Below are 20788 nucleotides of genomic sequence, written 5' to 3'. Positions count from 1 at the left end.
TGTTGGGCAGTCAGGAGGACACTCTTCTACAAGAACCATGAGACTTGCAGGTGCAAAGACAGCCCAGACATGGCATTGGGGCACTAAGTTCTGCATCCTACCCTGGTGATAATTTGAAGGAGGTAAAGCTTGTGAATCCCAGCCTGGGGAATGGCATTGCTACTGGTGCCTTTTTCTGAACTGGATTCAAACAGTTTCATATTCTAGAGGCTTCGGAATCCAAACCTGGGTTCACAGCTTTCACTCATCCCTTGCTATGGACAGCTGTTTGTTCTTTTAGACTGCAACCTGAACAAAGACAGATGTAGTGAAATATTTAGGCAAGGTTTTTGCTCAAGTACAGTCAGGCAGTCCTAAGCAAAACACCCCAAATAGTTCATTAAAACAGTGTATTTTTATTTTTGATCTATGGGCTGGACAAGCATCTGAACATGCATGGGTTTAAATTGCTTCCCAGCTTTGGGAGATCCACCCTACATCCCCCAGGAGAGCTAATTTAATTGCCACACCACCTGGAAAACTACCCAGCAACAATATTGTTTGCCTTGCTGCCCCACCAGGCTGGACTGTACAGACAAGATATTGATGCAGCAACCTGATGTAATCAAGAGCTATAAAAGGCAAAGCAGTAAATCATTTTGGATGCAACAGTCTGTCTGTGCACTTAGCCATTTTTTATGTTTTCCAAAACATCCAATAAACAAAACTGCATTTAACTATTAACAGTCACATAGCAATTCTCTTGCAAAGCTTGTGCTCTCACAGTGGGTGGTGGTGGGGAAGGAACATGGCTTGAAAGTAGGTCAAGAAGTGTCCAGAATTAAGAGTTATTTTACTTTTTTTTTCCTTTCCTGCAGGTGAGTCATCTGAAACTTCTCACTGTTGAGCACTTTTGGAAAAGGTGGCTCTCACTTCTCCTAGCATTAAAGAGTCAGCCATGTTCTTTACTGAGCTTTCCCACAGTGCTCTTATGACTGACCATCAAGCCTGCTTAAAAGACCTAAAATGAAAGATACAGCTCTGAGGGAAGCTTGTGGAAAGCTAACTTTGCAGAAAGGAAAGGAATGAAGGGTTAGGTCTGTCTCTCACACCGCAGTTAGAACCATCAACCCTAAAGGGCAAGAGTGCCTGGGCAAAGGCAGAAATGCTGCTGCAGCTTTTCTCCTTTTCTCCTAGCAGCAGCTGCCATTCCCCAGAGCTGCAGGTTCAGGGAAGCTGAGGAAAACCACACAAGGACAGTAGCAAAAGAGCCTCTCTCTAGAGGACCAGGAGGCCAGAGTCCTCTCCACAGCACAGAAGTGGGTCACAGTCTCCTCACTTCTTGGGACTCAGTATTTCAACACAGCCCACAGAAAAGCCACCAGACAGATTTCAGATACTTTAAAGTGCAGTTTTGTTCCAGTCCACGAGATGAGCTTTGCTATTTCTTTGTATCTCAAGACTCCAGTTTCCAAATAAAGAGTCAGTCAAGCTATAAGGAGAGTAAATGAGATCAATACTTCCTATCAGCTTTTAAAGTGACTAAAAGACAGCTGAGAACCTGGAAAGAACCATACATTAGGCAAAACCAGGCATTTTCTCATTTTACCTTCATCTACATTCCTGAGAAGCAGGGGAAGACAAAGCCTCTTTGTTTACCTACCCAGCCTCAAAAATAAGACAAACTTGGAGGCTTCAGAAGAGAGAAAACCATAGCAGCATCCAGGCTTTCCTTAAAAATTGTGGCCCACCTGACCAGCCTCCTCCCAGCAGACTCATGGCAGATGAGCGCTCTTGAACCAGCCTTGTCTGCAGGTGGGTGGTTGGTATCCAAATGCCCCTGACAGCTGCAGAATTAGTTTAGTGTACCCCAGCTGAAAATTTCCCCCATTGGCTGACATTTAACTGCCCTGTTTTTCCCAGGATTTATCAAGAAGTCAGGCACTCAAGGTGACTCATCGCCAGCTCAGCCAGAGCCAGCAAGAGCTGTCACACTGCACAGTGCTCTGGCTGCCCAGGGGGGCTGTCAGTAATGCAGTGACCGGATCCTCCCCTGCCTTAACAACTTGGGCATCAGCCGCGTGTGGCAGGGCACCACTCGGGTTGGACAAACCCCTCCTGTGCGCTAGAGGTGTGGATGATGAGGAGCTTCTCCCTCTGTATTGCAATGGGACAATGCAGCAAAATTCAGTGTCACCAGGGCACGTAGTGAGCATTCCAACTGGCTTGCATGCAGCCACACCCGGATAAATAGGAAGAAAATCCCTAACCATAATCACCTGTCAAATATCTTGCCCCTTCCCCCCACTCCCTGTCAGCCTGCTCTTGATTTTCAATGGGTGTGCAGTCTGTTTAGCCTGAGGATAAAGCTGAGCAGGTGAACCGGAGGCAGCAGTCCCCACAAAGCCTGGAGCAGGAGGTGGCAGGGACACCCAAGGGAGCTGGGCAGCAACAGGCCCTTCACCACCCTGCTCGGACAGCACAGCCCTGCCACGGGCCCCCTTCTCCCTCTGGTCCAAACGCCGGGCTGGGCCCACGGGCAGGTCTCACTAGAGGACAGCAGGATGCACTTAGAGATGGATGCTGCAGAGCCAGCGGGGCCAAAAGGCAGCCAGCCCTCTGGATGCCCGAGAGCAATAAACAGGACAATACACAGGCCACGGCTTGGATGGTGCCACCACTACAGCCCACACATGGGGCCGGGGCGGAGCCGGCCCAATGGAGCCCTCCTGGCCGTGTGGGCAAAGGGAGGGCTTTATATTTGGAATTATGCCGAGGGATCCAGGGCAGCTCTGCCTAACATTAATATGTTTGGCACGGCATTAAAAAAGAGGAGCAAATGGAATAGGAGGCCAAAGTAGCAGCCTTGATGCAGGACATGAAAGGAGACATTTGCTATCAGATCAGAGACAAGGAGGCGCCTCTGGAAAAAAAACACCACTTGAATGGCTGCTGAACAGCTGTGTGATGGGCAGGAATTTGGAAAGAGCTGCTTCTCATTCAAAGACACACAAACCTGCCTTTCCCTGGCTTATTTCACAGAACAGTTATGCAGGAAGGAGATGTGGGATGAAGCAGTGTTCAAACAGTGCTGCTAAATGCTGTGGAAGACTGAATTGAGCGCATAGGATGAACAATAACAATGAAGCAACACAAAGTTTGTCACTGAGATCTCTGTACTTAAAAAAAAAAAAAAAAAGAAAAAAGAAGTGGAAAATACTCAGTGTGGGCAGGTAATCCTCTGTTTGAGTAGTGTAAACTGCATTTTTAGGTTTACTGTGAGAACCAGATTAGTCCAATGGCACCGAACATAGCACTCATTTTTTGGGCCAGGATCTTTTCATTCCAGTTTAGGCTGTAGTGAGTGCCTGCTCCAAAGACGTATTTTTAGATATATGGTTTGATTCTCCTTAGATACTAGACATACTGTAGATGACACCATTAAATTATTGTTCAAGCTGGTTAGCACTTTAGTACAGAGAAAATAAACTGTAAACAGCTTGTTGCTGCAGAAACAAGGGTATGTACCGGCCATGATGCAGCTCATCTTCTCCTAAGAGTCAAAGAAAAATCTTCATATGACTACACAAACCACCCAGAATCACTCCTTCCACCACAGAAATGAAAAGGTCTGAAGGAGCACAGCAAAGATTTCATTAACCGTAGCCATGCCACCATGGAGAAGGAAGCATCCAAATACCACTGGGGAATATGTTTCTGCAGATAAAGGGAGGTCACCATCACTGGACTTGCCTAGGAGAAAGCTCCTAGGGGACCATGGGATTTTAGACCTGGAAGCACCTGCATAGACAAGTGACATTTGACAGCAGCCAAGAAGTGGATAGGGTCAGACCCCAAATGGTAAGTTATGGGAGCAACCAGTCTCTGGTACAATGCATTCTGGCACATGGCTAGCTTTCAGTAACTTAAGATGTTAAAATTATTATCTTATATTTTTAACTCATCTACACTATTTCAAGCAGAAGTTTTTTAGCCTGAGGCAGGGATTACTCAATGTGTTTAGATAGAGTGGCTTCTGTAAGAAGACAGCCTGGAGGAGGTACGCTTTTCCAAGGTTTTGTGACAATGCCAATATCAGAAGAGAGGACTTCTGACAAGCCCTGCTATTTATTTGCACAGCATGTGCACAGCATGACATCTCTTTCAGCTCTGCTCAGGTGGTTGCACATCTTTCTGCCCCTGCAATGTGGGCAGAAGAGCTGCCCAGAGGAACCATGCAGTGGTCCTTGCCTACCACCACATCCCACCTGCAATTACACCTTGAGGCGCCGAAAGGGGAAGATGGTGGTGCAAGAGGCACCACAAAACATCAGGTCCAGTCTGGGCAAGGGAGAAAAAAGCAGAAACAGCAAATCAGACTTTTTCTGAGCTGTGGCAAATTGGCCCTGCAAAAGTAGTGAAAATTATTAGAAGATAAGAAAAAACTAACCCCCCAAACTGCCTCTTGTATTTAAAAATCACAAACACTTGATGGGTTTTAGCTCCTTAACCTGCATTCTCCATCTTTACAAACACAGGTCATGCAGATTAAACAAGAAAGGTGAGAGGAGTGACAAGAAAGGACGGTGGTGGGCACCACCAAAGTACACTCCTTTCCTTAGCAGGCAATACAGCTTTGCTCTGACTGCTGTCATGCCATACCCAAAGCTTGCCAAAACCACAGAGGGACTAGGGAACCTCTCCTGCTGAAAAGCACTGCTGGGAGACACCAGCATGTAGGAGCTGATGGATACACAGCATTGCCTGTGACTGTTACTGGTTCGGATCCATTCTTACTCAGGAGCTCCTTGCTTGCTGCTGTCTGTCATCCCAGCAAAATGGCCTTCCTGGGCTCATTCTGCAGATGGGTGTCTCCAGGAGGAGCTGTGGTCACGGTGCCCAGTCAGCCCTCTTCAGTGCTGGTTTAACCACAAGGGAGGGACAGCTTGCCTTGCCCCAGTGCTGTCCCCTGGGATGCTGACAGAATTGGGAGAAATCACTGGCAGGGGAGGCACACAGGGCTTTGGTCTGCAAAGCTGAGCTTGCTAAACACCACAGAGTCCTTGGCCAGGCAGCAGTTCTGGGACACAGCCCTGCCAGCAACTTGGCTGAGGAAAACCATGGCCACCAGTTCCTTCCCAACCCACCCATAGAGAGAGAGGGAAAGATGCCTTGAAGAAAGACTTTGAGTTGAAGGACAGCCAGGATTTGGCCCTTTGCAATACTTGAATAAGCTTCTTCAGCTATATTTGGACCACTAAAATGCTCCCTTGTTTTGAGATGGCTTCCCAGAGCAATGAGAGCAGTTCCTATGGGTCTGTGTGCTGTTTGTCCTCCTGTCTCCATAACACTCTGATCCCAGCAGCTGGAAACATTGCCCAGGCAGAACAAGACAAGAACACAAGTAACTTTCCTGTGTTGTTAGGGAAATGGAAGCAGGACAGCAAGCCCCAACCCTACAAATGGTTATCTTTGAGTGCATAATTCTTAATTATATACTTAAGCAAAGCCTAGAGTAATTTAGTAAGTAAAGCATGTAATTCCACTTTAACTGACGGGTGACTCCCTACAGCAAATGCTTATGTGTGCTCAGGGCTGCTCCCTAACTCAGCCAAGACTCACTGGGGAGCCAGAGAGGCCTCGTTTGGGTGGCACTGGGGGTGCTTTAGCAAGGTACCATACTGCTCTGCACACAAGTGGATGACAAAGCCGTGCCCCAAATTCGTACCATGAACCCAAGTCACCAAGGGAGCAACTCTGGGTGAAAATAACCCACTTTTACTGGAAGAAGGGAGGTGGGGGGACAGATGCAGGCTGAGGAAAGCTATCCAGTCCCGTCCATACACTGCAGTGGGCAGCCCTAAAGGCTCCCCACCAACCCTGCACCTCTCCACCTTCCAGCATGGCCCCAGCAGCCGCTCCAGGGGCACCACAGAGGTTGTGGGACCATGCTGCTGCCCAGCCCAGCCCAACCCAGCTCCCTCCACTGGTGCCTGCTTGCCAGACTCATGGCCTGGCTGCTCTCACAGAGTCTCCATACTCTTAGCATGAAGGTTTCCATTTCTACCTTCAGTCAAGTCATGAAGCTGGATATCAAGTGAAAATATACAAGAAAGAGGAGAAAGCCAGCACTGTGGCTTAATTAATTTATGTGTGACTGCCATGAAGCAGGAGGAAGTGCAAATATGAGACCAAAGTTGTGGGACACTGCAGAAACAACACACTTCTGGTGCCAGTACAGTGGAGAAGGGATTTAATGCAACACTCATTGGGAGTGCAGGGGGAAGAGATGAAGGTTGCCTGACACTTTTGGACACCTAAAAGAAGCTGTGTGAGAACAGGACCTCTTTAAAGGATTACAGCACTAATTGCACATCTGCTTTGTTCAGTAAGGAAGGTCACCTGAGCCACAGATGACACCTTCACCAAAGCACAGAGAGCTGCAGTGAATGGCCTGGGCGTATGGCAGCCAACCCTCCTCAAGTTCTTGTATCCCTCATGTTTCTTTACCTTCCAGGGGTGAAAGCATCCAACCCAGCACTGAATAATGTGCTAAAAACTAGTTCCAACCACTCCTATAATTCTCACAGCTGGTGCCCCCATTTCCCTGCCAAAGCTGAGCCAGGGGGAACAGAGTGAACAGCTACAAGTGACCTCTAACCATGTGAGCTGCCTGCTATCAGCACCAAGAAATTTGTCCACTGCAGAGGATCGTTGTTCTAGGTAGTGTGAATTAGGTTTTGTTTTCTTACCATTGTATGAAGGCGAGGCAAAGGTTAGGAATTACTCCATTTTCCTGGATGTACCAGAGCAAAGACATGACGTGTCTAATTTCAAATGGAGATACTGACAGACTTTTTCTACCTCCTTAGAAAGTGAGGGACAATTTCATTCAAGAGCAACATCAGTAATTTCTCCAAGGCCAATAGTCAGTTCAAACTAGACAGCACAAATGCTCATTGGCATTTCAGAGGTGAACAGCAAGTAAACATTCATAGTTGAACAGATACCCCGCTCCCTTCCTTGCGTTAGATATGGTTTTTTCATAGGCAAAAGAAAATCTAAAAGAAAAAGGCATTGCTTAGTAGCTTGCATTAAGGCATGTAACATCACCTTGCCAGGGCTGCCAACCCTCTGGGCAGGAAACTGGGCGAACATCCCACAGCATGTTGCATGTGCTGGGTTTTATTCCAGCTGGATATACTTTGGAGGGTAGAAGCACCTAGGAAGAGATGCGTGAGGAGACAACCAGCAGAGATACATGAAGGAGGAAGCCACATAAAACCAAGGACCTGGAAGGGGGAGGAAGCATGCAGCAGGAAGGAGATGGGTCTGTCCTGGCCTGCACAAATATCACTCATTCAGTGCATGACTCAGTCAATCCACCCCGAGCTTGACATTTCTCTTGGTAGAAGATGTCCTCTCCCCACTTTCTCCGCTCTAATGCACTGATGCTTTCATTTCAAAAGGTGACATGATTACAAGGAATGCTAAAAATACACATGGGCTTTCATTCCACTCCCCCGTCCCTGGTGGAACAAAATTTCCAGCTTTCCTGTTAGCCACAAACAGTGATTTAATCTGAAAGGCGTGGGGGGGAACAAGACCTTTGCTTTTTTTTCATTATCTCCTCCTTTTACACAACACTGTCAACCAAGGCTCAGACTTAAGAGTCCAGTCTAGTTCTTTGGACAACCATTAGTTAGCACTCTCTTAGTCCAGCCAAAGGAGAGAGAACCTTTCTCCTGCCCATCCTTCAATCTTCCATCCCTTCAGCATGATTAAAGCTCCAGCCCAGTAGCATCCAAACTGTGCTTGCTATTGTCCACTTCTACTCTCCGAGGTCCTCACAGCCCCTTCCTTGCCATAAAGCTGAGGATAGAGCAGACACACAGAGCCTGGGTTCATCACACGTGCAGCAGCCAGACACTCCCCCAGAACACAAGCCTCCCAGTAGCTGGGCACCACAAAGCTCCTGCCAACTGCCTGGCACCCCTAGGAAGCCCTGGAGGCCAGCTCACAGGCTGGGTAAGTTGTCCCTCCTGAGGGAATACAGCTCATGGATGCATAGATCAGGTGTTCCAATGTTCATTCCAGACAAGAGATGAATGTCCAATCAGTCTCTCCTGCACAAAGTCAGCTGAGCATTTAAAACCAAGAGGGTTTAAGAAAATGAAGAGTTAACTATACAAACATAAAACTTTCCTTGCTCCAAATCCTCAATGCACTTGCAATTCTTTGAGGAAAAAAAAAATTTAATATCAGCCTATGGATGATATCAAACAGACTTTTTGCAGGGGAGATCTTCTAAATGATGGGAAAGAATTTAATAAAATTACAGTTTATTCGTATAACATTAGGTCCCTATAAACTTTATCTAGCTTTAAATGCTTTTATATAACATCTGAAACATGTTAATTTTTTGCTGTGTGGTTTGAAAGATATATCAAAATACTAAGTTATGGTAATTCCTGCCTATGCATTAGGTATTCAAAATAGAAGCCTTAATTGCAAGCTGCAAATGCTATAAATGGCAGGCAATAAATCTCAACAACAGGGGATCAAAAGGAAAGAATACCCAGTAACATGGTTGTTTTTATCTAAAACCAGGACGCATTAGTCTGGTACAAGACCTCAGTTGTTAGAGGGAAAATTTTCCCCTCAAGTGACAGATTCTATGAAATATTTCTGTATTAGGACAATCAAGAAAATACAAATATTTCTACTCAGGATCACTGTCAGTATCCCACAACTCAGAGACTGACATTGGCTTTTCTTTGTCTTTTCAAAAGAAAATGTCTTTAGGTCTCTGATTTGTACAGACAAACGCAGGGACTATTGAAAGATACTTCTTTAAATACACACTCCAAACTTTTCAAAATGTCATAGAAGAAGAGGTGACTGAAAGCATTTTTTGTTGTCCCCAAATTCTTGATTCTCTTAAAATCAGATATTTACACATCAGAAAAGCTTTATGAGGTGGACATTTTGTGGCAGCACGTAAGCCTCGTATAACAACTCCATAGTGAAGACATCTTTATGTACAAACCCAGCACATTCACTTTATGTTGTAGTTATTGATCAAGAGATCGTTTAAGTATAGAATTTGTATTAAGGGCTAAGGAATCACTCCTTTGGGAGCATAGAAGAAACTTCCTTAGTAAAATCAGAAACAAGAATTCTCTCTACAGAAAAATTAAGCAGAGAGAAGATGATCTTTTGCTTCAACTACAGGTTATAAGAATCCATTACTTTACGAGATGACTTTATTTAAAGAACTTTCACATGTGCTTGAACCAACTGAAACAGTTTTTCAGCTCCTATGAAACAAAGTCAAAAGTGAACTGACTACATAATGCATGTGTGTGTATATATAAATAAAAACTAAGAGAGTTTCATAAAGCTCCAAAGGCATTCTGCAGAGCTGCTGCCACGAGGATGGCACAGCCTGCACCCCCGCCCCCTGAACAGACTGCTTGTCTGAGTGCTGCCAGGACCCAGGCACCAAGCTGCAGCATCTGTGAGACTGACAGCAGCGCTGCCAGGCCCTTCCTGCACGGTGTGTTCCATTCCTACAGAAATGCAGTGCTCCCCCACCACCGAGCAGCCGTCAGCGCCCTCCCAGTGCACAGGGTCACTGCTCTGCCTCCATCACTTGCCCCATCCTGCCCGAGGCTTTGCACCAAGGCAGCAGTGCAAGGCAGCAGCTTCCCAGCTCAGCACTGTTTCCTGACATGGAGAAATCCCCTGGCCTCGACATCAGGAGGGGCAAGGGGGCCGCAGGCAAGTGTGACACTTCTCTATCTCATCCTCTGATGGGATAATGAAGTCTGATTTCAGGTAGTAACAGCTCCTACTCCACATCTCAGGCCTGAGGCCATGTACTCACAGAAGAAATAAGCTATCCTGGGTAAACAGATTTTACTTGGACTGAAATTTTTCAGTGTTTATTCACCAATTTGTTTTGGGAAAGCTGTTTCATTGGCTTCCCTGCCATTATTGATTTAAATAATTCTGCTAATTATTTGGAACACAGCTGGAATTTGCCCAGATGCTGCAGTTATCTGGGACTCACCTAACAAGAGTCACTGACTGGTAAATGAGGTTCTTCCATCAGAGAACTCATTGGATTACTTACACTGGAGCAAGGCTCACTGCCATGAACAGAAATGAGGGCCTTCCTATCCCCTAAGGAGAGCCCAAATGCTCCTAGGTCTGCTCAAATCTCTTCAAAGAGACAAAGAGAGAGAGACAGAGATTGCCTTCAAATTAACCATGGCTTATTATTTATGTCTACCCTTTCCTTTTTTAGTAACAGACCAGTCATAATTATTAATCATGATTGTTTTCAGTGAATCTAATTGCAGTGTTCCCTAAAGCATAGCAACACTCCCTCCACACCCAGCCAACCAAAATAGAAAAATCACATCCCAAAAATAGCAGCAAGAGACAGCGAACAAAACCTGGACTCCCACAATTTGTGTCATTAGATCAGACAGATCTTTGAGACAAAATCAGCTGAGAGACTAACACTCTGGAAGATATTGCTGCCTTCCTATAAAAGCCAGCCAGAGGGGTTTTGCAGCAGAAGTCCCCTACATCCCTCTCTCTGCAAAGAGCTGGCTGGTGCTACCCCAGAAAGTGGCTTTGGAGGGCACATGGCCAGCCCTCCCTAGGTGAAAGGCAAATTCACAGCATCCTACATGTACCTCCTCTACAAAGGACAGCTGCAGAGACAAAGGTGGAGTTTTTAAGTGATCTCTGCCGACACAAAGACTGGAAGATATCTTGTAGTTACTGTGTTTGATGTAGGAATGCTGGAGTGAAATGCCTTTAATTGAGTTACACACAAGGTTCCACTGTATCATTTTATGGTCTCTTCCAGAGATAATATATATTATTTCTAGTTCCACAAGTAACTTGGGAAAAAACACAAAACAAACCACGCAGATCAAGTTAATGGATCTATGCATAAAAGCCAGGATTAGATAAGGCTTTCAGGCACTAAGTCTGGCTGGCAATTACTGTGTCCCGTGTGGATACTTAGCTCTGGATTTAGGAAGTTTACAAACCTAGACAGATACAAGCATATTATCACAGTATTTTAAGGTCTTCCTACACCAGAGATGTTTTTCCTTGGTACCAGAGCCCCATTCATGCAGGGGTGAAAAGCTCTCAAAGGACTTACCTGTTGTTATCTTCCAAAAATGCTGGGGTTATATATCCTCAAAGCAATCATAAAAAAAGCCAAGAATCTGCTATTGCAGATACATGTTTTTAGTGGCTTTCAACAGAAGGAAATCAAGCTACACTACAATTTCTCCCACTCTAGAACACTGAGACCCACCTGCCTTTTGAAACAGAAGTAATTCAGGGCAATGCATTTCAGCTGTACTTACAAGGCATGTTAAACGGGACTTGACTTCTAAAAGCTGCCAGGTCTCTTAAAGAGCAGGAATGACAGCAGTTACAGATGGGTAAGAGTTAGGAGGTCACTGAGCCCAGCCTGCTGCCAGGCCAGGCTAGAGTCCCTAAAGAGAGTACAAGCCAAGGGTCCAACTGATACTACAATTGATCTTAGCCAAAAGGTCAAGAAGTCAGGATGGGGAGGGGGCTGAGGATAGAAGTGACGTGCAGCTGCTTCCATGTCCTCTGCAGAGGAGATGCAGGCAAATCTCTCTGGAATGATACTTAGAATTTTTCATGTTAGGCAGATGGTATTTGACTTGCTGCTCTTAACACATAATCCTGAAAGGTCTGTTGCAGTTATCCACTGTAATAATAATGCTGTTTTACATGTTACAAGAAACCTGAAGCAGCATCAATAAAGTAGTCTCACAGGGCCAGTTTGGTGACACTCTCTTTGTGCCCTTGCTGTACACAAGGTTATCTTTAATGGCAGAAAGTATCTTTATTGCTCCCTGGTGACTTAGAGGAGACTGTGGATCCTCTGACCTTATTGCCCATACAACATAAGCTTTGGCTGAAGGATGGTCTAAGAAAAACTTTGCCTTTGAAGTAAGAAAGATATATTTCCTTATCTTATTTCACCCAGCAGACAGGACTGCATTCAGTCCTGCCTATAATATGACTTTCCCTTGTCCATGCCGTGATTTTCCAGATTTTGTCAGAAAGGTAGCTTACATACATTGCCTCTGTACTAGGCAAGGCTGGGATTGCAATTTCTATCTAAACATCAGTGTGACACACTAAGATATTTATTGACCTTTGTAATAAGAATTTACTGAGAGGATCTTTTTTTAAGCTGCCACAAAACACATCAAATTTTCAAGAGAAAGAGAAAATAATAAATTTTTTAGAAATGGCACCATCAGAGCTGCCCAAATTTCCAAACTCATTTAGAGCTGAGAACCCTGTTACCAGAGTCAAGGGAGAGATGCCAAGAGCACTTGCAGAGGTACACAGGCCTTTGCTGTTTTTGCAAGCACTCATACCAAAGTTTGGTCTCAACATCCATGAAAGCCAAATGAGGAGACTTCTTGGGATCCAGCTCACCCAAAACAGGACTTACAAAGGCAAAGCAATCAAAACTCATCACTCAAGTGCTTTCCAGGATCAGTGGAAGGGGAGAAGCAGCAGAGCACAATTCAACACCCACCTTGGCAGACACCTACCTTTCAATGAGATGATCACTGCATGTGACTTGATGTAAATGTTTGTACACTTGACTTCTATGGAGCTACCACATGTCAATGGGAAATGAGCCCTCTTCTGTGTAATCTGGACAGGAAATCATTGCACAGAGCCAGCTCCTCATCCCTCAGAGGTGGTCCCTGCAGGTCCCCACCTTGGCAGGGCATTGATGGTGAAGGGACACTACACTCCAGCTCTCCACTGTGTGTGTACAGAGAGGAAAATACATTCTTTGGGGCTGCCTAAGTATGTAAGTGTGTGTGTTTCTATCTACACATATATTTGGTATATAATGCAGGTGCTCTAAAAAACAATTTACAGTTATATGACAACACATAAGAGACTTCAGGTATTACGTATTTTCCAAATTTCAGTTCTGCTACACCCGTTATACAAAGAAAGCAGAGCCCTGAATCCACCAAGGGCAAAAGGAACTTCCCCAAGGACAAAAGGAAAAGGCACAGAGGAACCTTCATCAACTGCTGAGGCAGTTCCTAGATCACAGCATCTCCAGGCTGAGCACAGAACTAACACCTGTTCTCCTCCCAGTTTCTTGGCACTACCTGAACACACAGAAGGGGAAATACATAAAGACTGTATGGAGTATGTGGCTGTTAAAGTGGATAGTACACACCAGTGACAGAACTTTTAAGATCATGAGCAGTATGTGTGAGAAAAATGGACCTGTCAGGTAACGCTGCACAACCCTGCGTAGCTTCAAGGGACAAAGACTGCTCAATTTTTAATTTCTGTTGTGAATAATTCATTACAGGGGTAAGAAATCTTCTTGAATAGATGAAAGATAGAAGATAAAGGTCTCCTTCTCCTATTCATATTCCAAATCACTGCCCAGCCAACTGGGTCTGTCCATACAAAGTGCAAGTTTCCATATCCAGCTTTTTCTTGCAAAGTCAGAAACCTCAGCCCACTTAAAACTGGACATGCTCTATGCTAGTCTTGGAAGATACACTAAAATTCAAACATTCAAAGTAATATTTAAGACATTTCAATTTCTTATTATTTAAAATATAGGGGGTTTTACATTAACTGAAACATATTGTGAATATTCCCAGCTGTTCCTCTGCAATGACTTCCCTAAGCCAAGTTGCAGAACATTGTCTATCATAACACTCTTATAAATCTTCCCAAAAAATCCATATCGGGGTCAGGGTGAACTTTTAAAAATTTGATCAAACTGTATTCAAGTTCATCTTGATTTAAGGGATGATAAAAACAAAACCTACAATTTTTGCTGTCTATTACTCCAGCATAGCCAATTAGGATGTTAGTACTTCACAGGAAGCACTGAGCCCAAAAGGCCTGTTATAAGAAATGTGCAATCTCAGATTTTTGTGCTGAAAATGTCTGTTTATCTTTAATCACATCTTTAGTTGCATCTGAGCCGGGATGTTTGCAAGGCAAAAGAGCATCTGCGGCGGTGGGGTGGGTAACCAAATAATGGTGAGACATGACTCCCGATGTAAGGACTGTAGAAACTTCAAGTACACATGAACATGAGTAGGACTGAAGTATTTCCATCTTTGAGTGCCAATTTGTTGCTAGACAGGTAACTTATGGAAGCCGTGAACCAAGCATGTAAGCAGGGGTGATGTCTTTTTTTAGACTGGGAAAAACATTGGGTTTCTTCTTAATGTATCATGACATATGAGCATGCTGTTTGAATAGCTAATAGAAAGTGACATAATCTAACAGGAACTAAACAAATAAATTTAGGTTGTGGGATTAGCAAAAGCAGGGAGGAAAAGGAACTAGTTTTTGAGATAACTTCACCAGTTAATGTAAAACTTACATTGTCATTACCTGGCACAGCAGAATATTGAATGCAATAGGGGGTAGGTCTTTTCTTACAAGTTCCTGAGTAGTGAAGTGCTCTGTTAAACTGCAAGAGTGCCACTTTCTGCATGCAGGTGTGCACACCTGATAGGGAGAAGGCTGGCATGCCCAGCCACAGGGGTGTGCAGGCACATCCTCATCAGTAAACAGCATCAACACTCACCAACTAACAGAGGAACTGACTGGTAAACGCTGAAAAAAGATCTTTTACAATTTTTTTTTTAATCTGGTTGATTGACATTTTGCAATCTGTTCATTGAGAAAGACCTATTTTTGATAGATTTACTCTTATTGAGAACACTTTCTGTGAAAAGTTTTGAAAACTGTTGAAGCATTTTGTGCTGTCAATCTTTTAAGTTAAAACTACATTTTTAAGATCAGTGGTGGTTTTTCATTTCCAGAGTTAAGGTACCCGAGGAAGAAGATTCAAGAATGGAAAAACATGAACAACAAAATAAAACATTGTACTTCACCCAAATAAAAGTATTTCTAAAACTGTTAACTTGCAAAATATTATACCCGACTTTTCATTTGGACCTGAGTATTTTTTGAGCTCAGACATTTTTCCTGAGACAGAAATCATTTTCCTTTCTATTCTATCCAGAGGGACTAGTCAGAAGAAAAGACTGTTTTCCATTACTACTTTTGTCCCTAAGCATTTTTGCTTTCCATATTTCTTTTATTTTTTTTCTACTTTCCTTCCTTTCCTTTCTTAAAATGCCCTATCTATTAAAAAGCAGAAGAAAATTGAGTCTGGAACCCAAGGTTCTTTGCTCTTGCTTTCCTCTTTTCCTCTGTTTATTCAGAAGGAGTAAGAAAAGAGCTATATTAAGCTGAAATTTTATTCTGCTGTCCTCTGTTGAACAAAAGATAGTCCACTAAAGCCACTAAATCACAGATAACACTTCTCTGGGCAACATTATTAGGAACTGACAGCTGGAGATAGATGAAGATCTCATCTTTTAAAGAAAAAAGTACATTTAATTTCCTCTGTACATAAAATAGAGAGCACAGCATTGTGTATCTGAAGATAAAAAGAGACCCCAGTGTATGCTGGGTGCCATCCTTACGGCGATATAATGCTGGGTCTGTGTTCTGAGCTTACATTGAGCTTGAAATTCAAATTCATTTAGAAACAACTATTCTTCAATTCATGGAGACAGTGAACTTTAAAAAAAGAGGGTGACATTTTACAGCCAGTTCCATTAGAAAAGAGCAGCTCAGAGAACGAATTGTTACCTTTTGGGAGGAACACTGGAAGACAGGACAGAAAGAGGAGGGAGAATGGATCTGTAAGGGAGAGAGATGGCTTTGCCCCTGCTCCTCAAGGGATCAGCCATACTCCTGGGAGCCACTAAGCCTCCTTGAGGTTGATACCATAATGGATTTGATACCGAACACACACAATTGAGTTGGTATTGAACATCAAGGATCTCATCAACTACCTGGAAACATACATGCTAAAAAAGCTGTGGTCATTTTCTCCACCGAGGCACATCATGCCAGGCTCCAAATATGCCAGGTGAATGGGCATGAATTTCTTCTACAGATGCACTGGCAATACACAGTAAACCCTTATTTCTGGGGGACTTTTGTGATGTGGTGGTTTTTTTCTTTCTCAAGGGACCTGTGACTATGACACATTATACTATTCATATTCGCAATGTATATGCATATTTGACATATCCTTTCTGCAGCACTACCACCTGCTGCTTTGGTTGCATTTAATTTTAACATATGTCCCAAGCAGCATGGAAATGGTGAAGGTGAAACTTTGTTTGCCTGTGTTAAGCAAGACAGTTACACATGCAGTTAAAGCACATGTTTAACAAGAAAATATGGTCAGTCTGATTCCAGTGGTATGAAAGACTGCTTTTGGCTGCTGGGGAGAGTACATGTTTTAAGAAAAACATCTGTATGGAGTTTTTGTTTCTAAGTCTAGAGACAATTTGTGTGTTGGCTGAGTCTCATTGCAAGTCCTTGTAAGAAATGAAGGCCTAACACTAAGCAATTACCTTCCTTCGATTAAAGGCTTCTAGTTAGCTAGTCTAAAATAAGAGTGGAAATTTTTTTGTGAACCTTACTCCACTGAAGGATGAAAGGTGGTTTTCCACTGAAAACACTGGCAATAAGCAGCCCTTCTAACCATAAAAGCTTTAAGGAAAATGCTTTTACCATCTTCATGTAAAAATAGTTATTCTGCTTTCCCAAGACTTCAAATCATGCCCTTCTCTGTTTCTTCATTTAAATTTTTTTTTTCAAGTGGACATAGTAGCAAAGGATAATATTAGGCTTTCCCATTTCATGCAGAAATAAGTGCCTCTGGAAAATACAGAATATAAAATGAAACTTGCCCTGGATTCAAGCTGGAAATGCAAACACAGCAACTCAGAGCAAATGCAAGATCATCAAGAATTACAAGGGTGTGTGTAGTTATTTCACAAGGTGAAAACTACTGTTTTGAGTTTCACCTATACACAGGCAAGCACAGTGAAACACGAAGTGTCCATGTAAAACATCCAATGGACACTGACCTTTAAATCTCCCTAAGTTACTGCTTCTCTGTGAAGAAATGGATTTCTTCCTCTGCTTTTTGGGACTGGTCCCAAGCTGATGATGCAATAGATTTAAATTGCTTTTCATAAGTTTCTGCATTCTATATTCTGGTCTAAAACTCCCATCGCTCATGTCTTATTACACCACAACCTATCTTTTTTGGGGTACTGGACCCTTTTTCAAGACCTTGGAAGATCACTATGAGCAAGATTGCTCGTTGCATTCTGATTCTGTAAGGTTTTAACATCCAACTGCCCATCCAGATGTATTTAGGAACTTTGAAATTCAACTGCTGAGCTATTCAGTAGTTTTGAAAGCTTTTTTTGCAACACAGTAGCTACAGCTTTTGCTGAGGCTCTCCTTCATCTGTTACAGCTGAATTGAGATATTGATCATTTTGGGTCACCCATGTGTCTGCACATTCAAAGTGCTGTGGGAAAACCACACTCAGTAAGCAGGATCCACAGGGCAGATCTCACACAGAGGTCTGGGCAGCATATTGAGCTGCAGACAGCTGCCACTGGAACCATCCAGGCAGACACCCACGTATCTGTGGTGCTGTGCTGACCTCTCCCTGACCCTGGAGACAGGTGCCCCAGATTTCCTCCAATTCTATGTCCTACTGCTTTTCTTGTTATGGAAGAGCCCAAAGACCAACCTTGCTACAGTTCCTTTGAGAGATAAACACCTTCTCCTTTTCTGTCAGAACAGGGATTTTGAACTGATTTTTCAGCCCACATAGACACCTAGCCAGATTTCTTTCTTTTACTTCTAATTTCAGCAACACTGATTAGAAGATCTGGCTTCTTCAGTTGTCTCTTTCACCTTTGTAATACTGAACACCTCTCACTAAAGCCTTGCGTTCATTTCCCTCAGACCTGTGTATCCCAGTTACCAAAGAGGATGCAAAAATGTCAATCAGTGTCTCAGACTGACAAACGTATTTAATTACCTCTGAACCCCTCCACTCACAGATGTTTAGAATTATGATTCAGGAGCTGAACAAAGTTGTCTTCAGGAGCCTTAGAGATAACTAGAAGTGCTCTAACTGGCTTTCAAAAGGATAGTTCAAATAAGCAGCCAAACTAAGCAAGAATTCTGAACTAATTGAAGTTCGCCTCTCCTGCTACTGTTATGAACTATAGTTCTCCACATTTCTGGAGTGCCTTCTACTCTAGGTTGCATGACAACTTAAGAGACTTAATTGGCTCTCAACACACCTTTCAAAAGTATTACTTCCAATTCAATGGGTAAGAAAAGCACAGCATAAATCATCAAGCCATTGTTCAAGTGCACAGCAATAAAGATGAATTGCTGAAATGGCTCTTCCCATTTTATGAAAAGTATAGCTTCTGTATCAGCTATTGTTGGTTCGGGGGTTTTTTAAATTCATAAATGAGTCAACATTAAAAAATTATTAAAATAAGTCAGCAATAAAAAACATGGTGGGTTTTTATTTTAGTGGACATTCAACAGATATAGGCTGTCTTCTAAGATGGAAATTGAAGAGAAGGGCAAGTTGGAAAGTTTTCCAACTGCACATAATTTTTTCTCAGAGATGCTAAGATAAATCCATTACTTTCCAGAGAGGCCACTTCAGAGGCAGTTACAAATATGCCCTCAGAAACAACAGGATTTAGTGCCTAAGAAAAAGGGAAGGGTGGGGGGACCCCACAACCAGTAAACAATCAGCTAAGACTAGGTCCTAAGTTAGGACCCCAGTTATTGCTCCATATAAATAATTACTTACAACTACATTCCAAACCTGCTGAAATAAGATGACCATTCCCAAAACGGTCTTTGCAGAATATCAAATTACTAAAAATACACAGGCTATTTCAGTGAGTGTTTTGTTCATCAAGAAAACTGGTAAGCTTAAGGGCTTCATGCAAGAGAAATATCTTTGCTTCTTCCCCTGGGGGAAAGGGCTGCTTCTCCTACACACACTGTTCTTAGAAAGCCATGTGTTTATTTCAGGAGCAGTGCTGGTCCATATTGTGAGCCATCGTGCAAGCCTGGCAGCTGAGCACGCCTCTCCATATGCAAAGCAATGGCAGCTTCCCATGTCCTTCAATCAAAGCAGGGAAAAGGAAGATATGCATCCTCTCAAAAAGGCAGTGAATTTGCAGAGTCCACACCAGTGGGGAATGTGAAGATACATTTCCAGTGCTCTCACTGTAACATCAGCAGTGATGCTGCAAGAGTCCCAACTGAGAGAACACTGTCAGTGTAGCCAAAGCTCTGATGTCCTTCAAGTGATCAATATTGCAGTCAGTGGAACTGCACCTGAACTTGAATTTAAGACTTGAAAAAGTGCTTAATAAGTTATGCAGTATTACTTACTCCTTATTTGTCATGTTTATATTTTATTTGCCTAATGGCAAAACAATTAAACCAATTTCCTTCTTGTCTAAGTCTAGCACAGTTTAATGCCTCCGTATTCTACTTTTTCACTGGTTTCCCTACAGCATTTATTATTACCTACTCTTGTACTGCGCCTTTTATTTGTCTCCTGGATGGTTTAATTTGTTCATACTTTGATTTAGAAGCAGAGATATCTATGACATTGAACAGGGAAACACAAACACACAGTTCCAACTTTGTTCCAGATTTCATCCACCACTTTCTGATGGTTTTCACAATTCTATCAGAAGAAAACATGCACAAAACATGCCTAAGATATTTCATGTGATGCTTTATTAATTCCTTTATAAGTCCCTAAAAATCAGTGTTAATTCTTCTTCCTGCATGAAAGACTGGGCCACACCACTGAGATACTAAAGAAAATTAAGTGCTGAGAGAAGATTTACATGAGGGCAAGGAGGCTGCCCTAAAAAAGTGTCCAAAAGGACATTCAGATTGCATTTGACACATCCTGCAGAGGGAAGTAAGGCCACACCTTTTCCAAAGACAGTTACAAATAGATTTTATAGGTGTCACTGAGAGTTTTGAAACTAGAATCTACTGTTAATGTGTGCTCTACTGCTCCATCCCTCTGATGAGGAGTTTCACAAGTCTGTTGAAACACCTTATCAAAAGCAACATTTCATTTGAAAAATTGAGTAGATGCTTCTTTGAACTCTCTTGGCAGAACGGTCCTGAACGTTAGCACAATGTCCTCTAACAGCAAGTGTTTAGCACACAAAGACAAATATAAAAAGACAAGCATTCCAGAAGAATTGATTGCAACATAAAAAATTTCTGTGCATATGCACAAATATACATGTAATAATACATGTAAGATGAGCTTTGCCACTATATAGTGGTTCAAGAAGATTCTGCTACAATATTTACTCACAGAGAAGCAGCACAGCTCTTTGCAAGAAGGGTTCTTCCAATTTAAACTGAGAGGTTCCAGTGCAGAGGTCCTGCCTGCATGAAGGTATCCATAAACTAATTACAGAAATTTAAACACAGCTAAACAAATGTTATTTGACCAATTATCAGCTGACATTCAGTACATGCCTTTATACAGTCCCTGGAAATGAAACACAAGAGTATTATTAAGCCAAAACTGGAGTCACTGTTCTGAACAGCTCATATGCCTGCAGAGTCCCTTCCAAGCTAAAGAGCCTGAAGTCATGCAGGGGCTCCCTGAAGCAGCATTTATCTGGTCACACACATCTAGATGACAGCACTGTTGTTCTCATTAGGATGACAACTTCTGGTACTGACAAGTGACTCTTAAAATGTTATTCTTTGCTGAAGCAGTTTTGAATGTTAGAGATTGAAAAACAATGGGATA

At 43.0% G+C, this 20788-nt stretch overlaps 1 protein-coding gene across 7 annotated transcripts in view; it reads right to left on the bottom strand.

Moving 5' to 3' along the window:
- Window positions 1-11294, bottom strand: part of SLC8A3 (solute carrier family 8 member A3) — a 137040-nt gene extending 125746 nt beyond the window's left edge. For 6 of the 7 annotated variants that reach the window (XM_069017556.1, XM_069017554.1, XM_069017560.1 and 3 more), the window contains exon 1: window positions 11168-11294. The gene's annotated coding sequence lies outside the window, so the exon portion shown is untranslated. Of the gene's footprint in view, window positions 1-1730; window positions 1796-11167 lie in introns of those variants that run through there. The other variant, XM_069017557.1, reaches the window with a different exon arrangement.
- Window positions 11295-20788: the final 9494 nt, after the last annotated feature.

This window comes from Aphelocoma coerulescens, chromosome 5, assembly GCF_041296385.1.
Source record: "Aphelocoma coerulescens isolate FSJ_1873_10779 chromosome 5, UR_Acoe_1.0, whole genome shotgun sequence".
Classification (NCBI taxonomy): domain Eukaryota; kingdom Metazoa; phylum Chordata; class Aves; order Passeriformes; family Corvidae; genus Aphelocoma; species Aphelocoma coerulescens.
The sequence above is the reverse complement of the archived record's forward strand: the minus strand, read 5'-3'. Positions and strand labels throughout refer to the sequence as shown.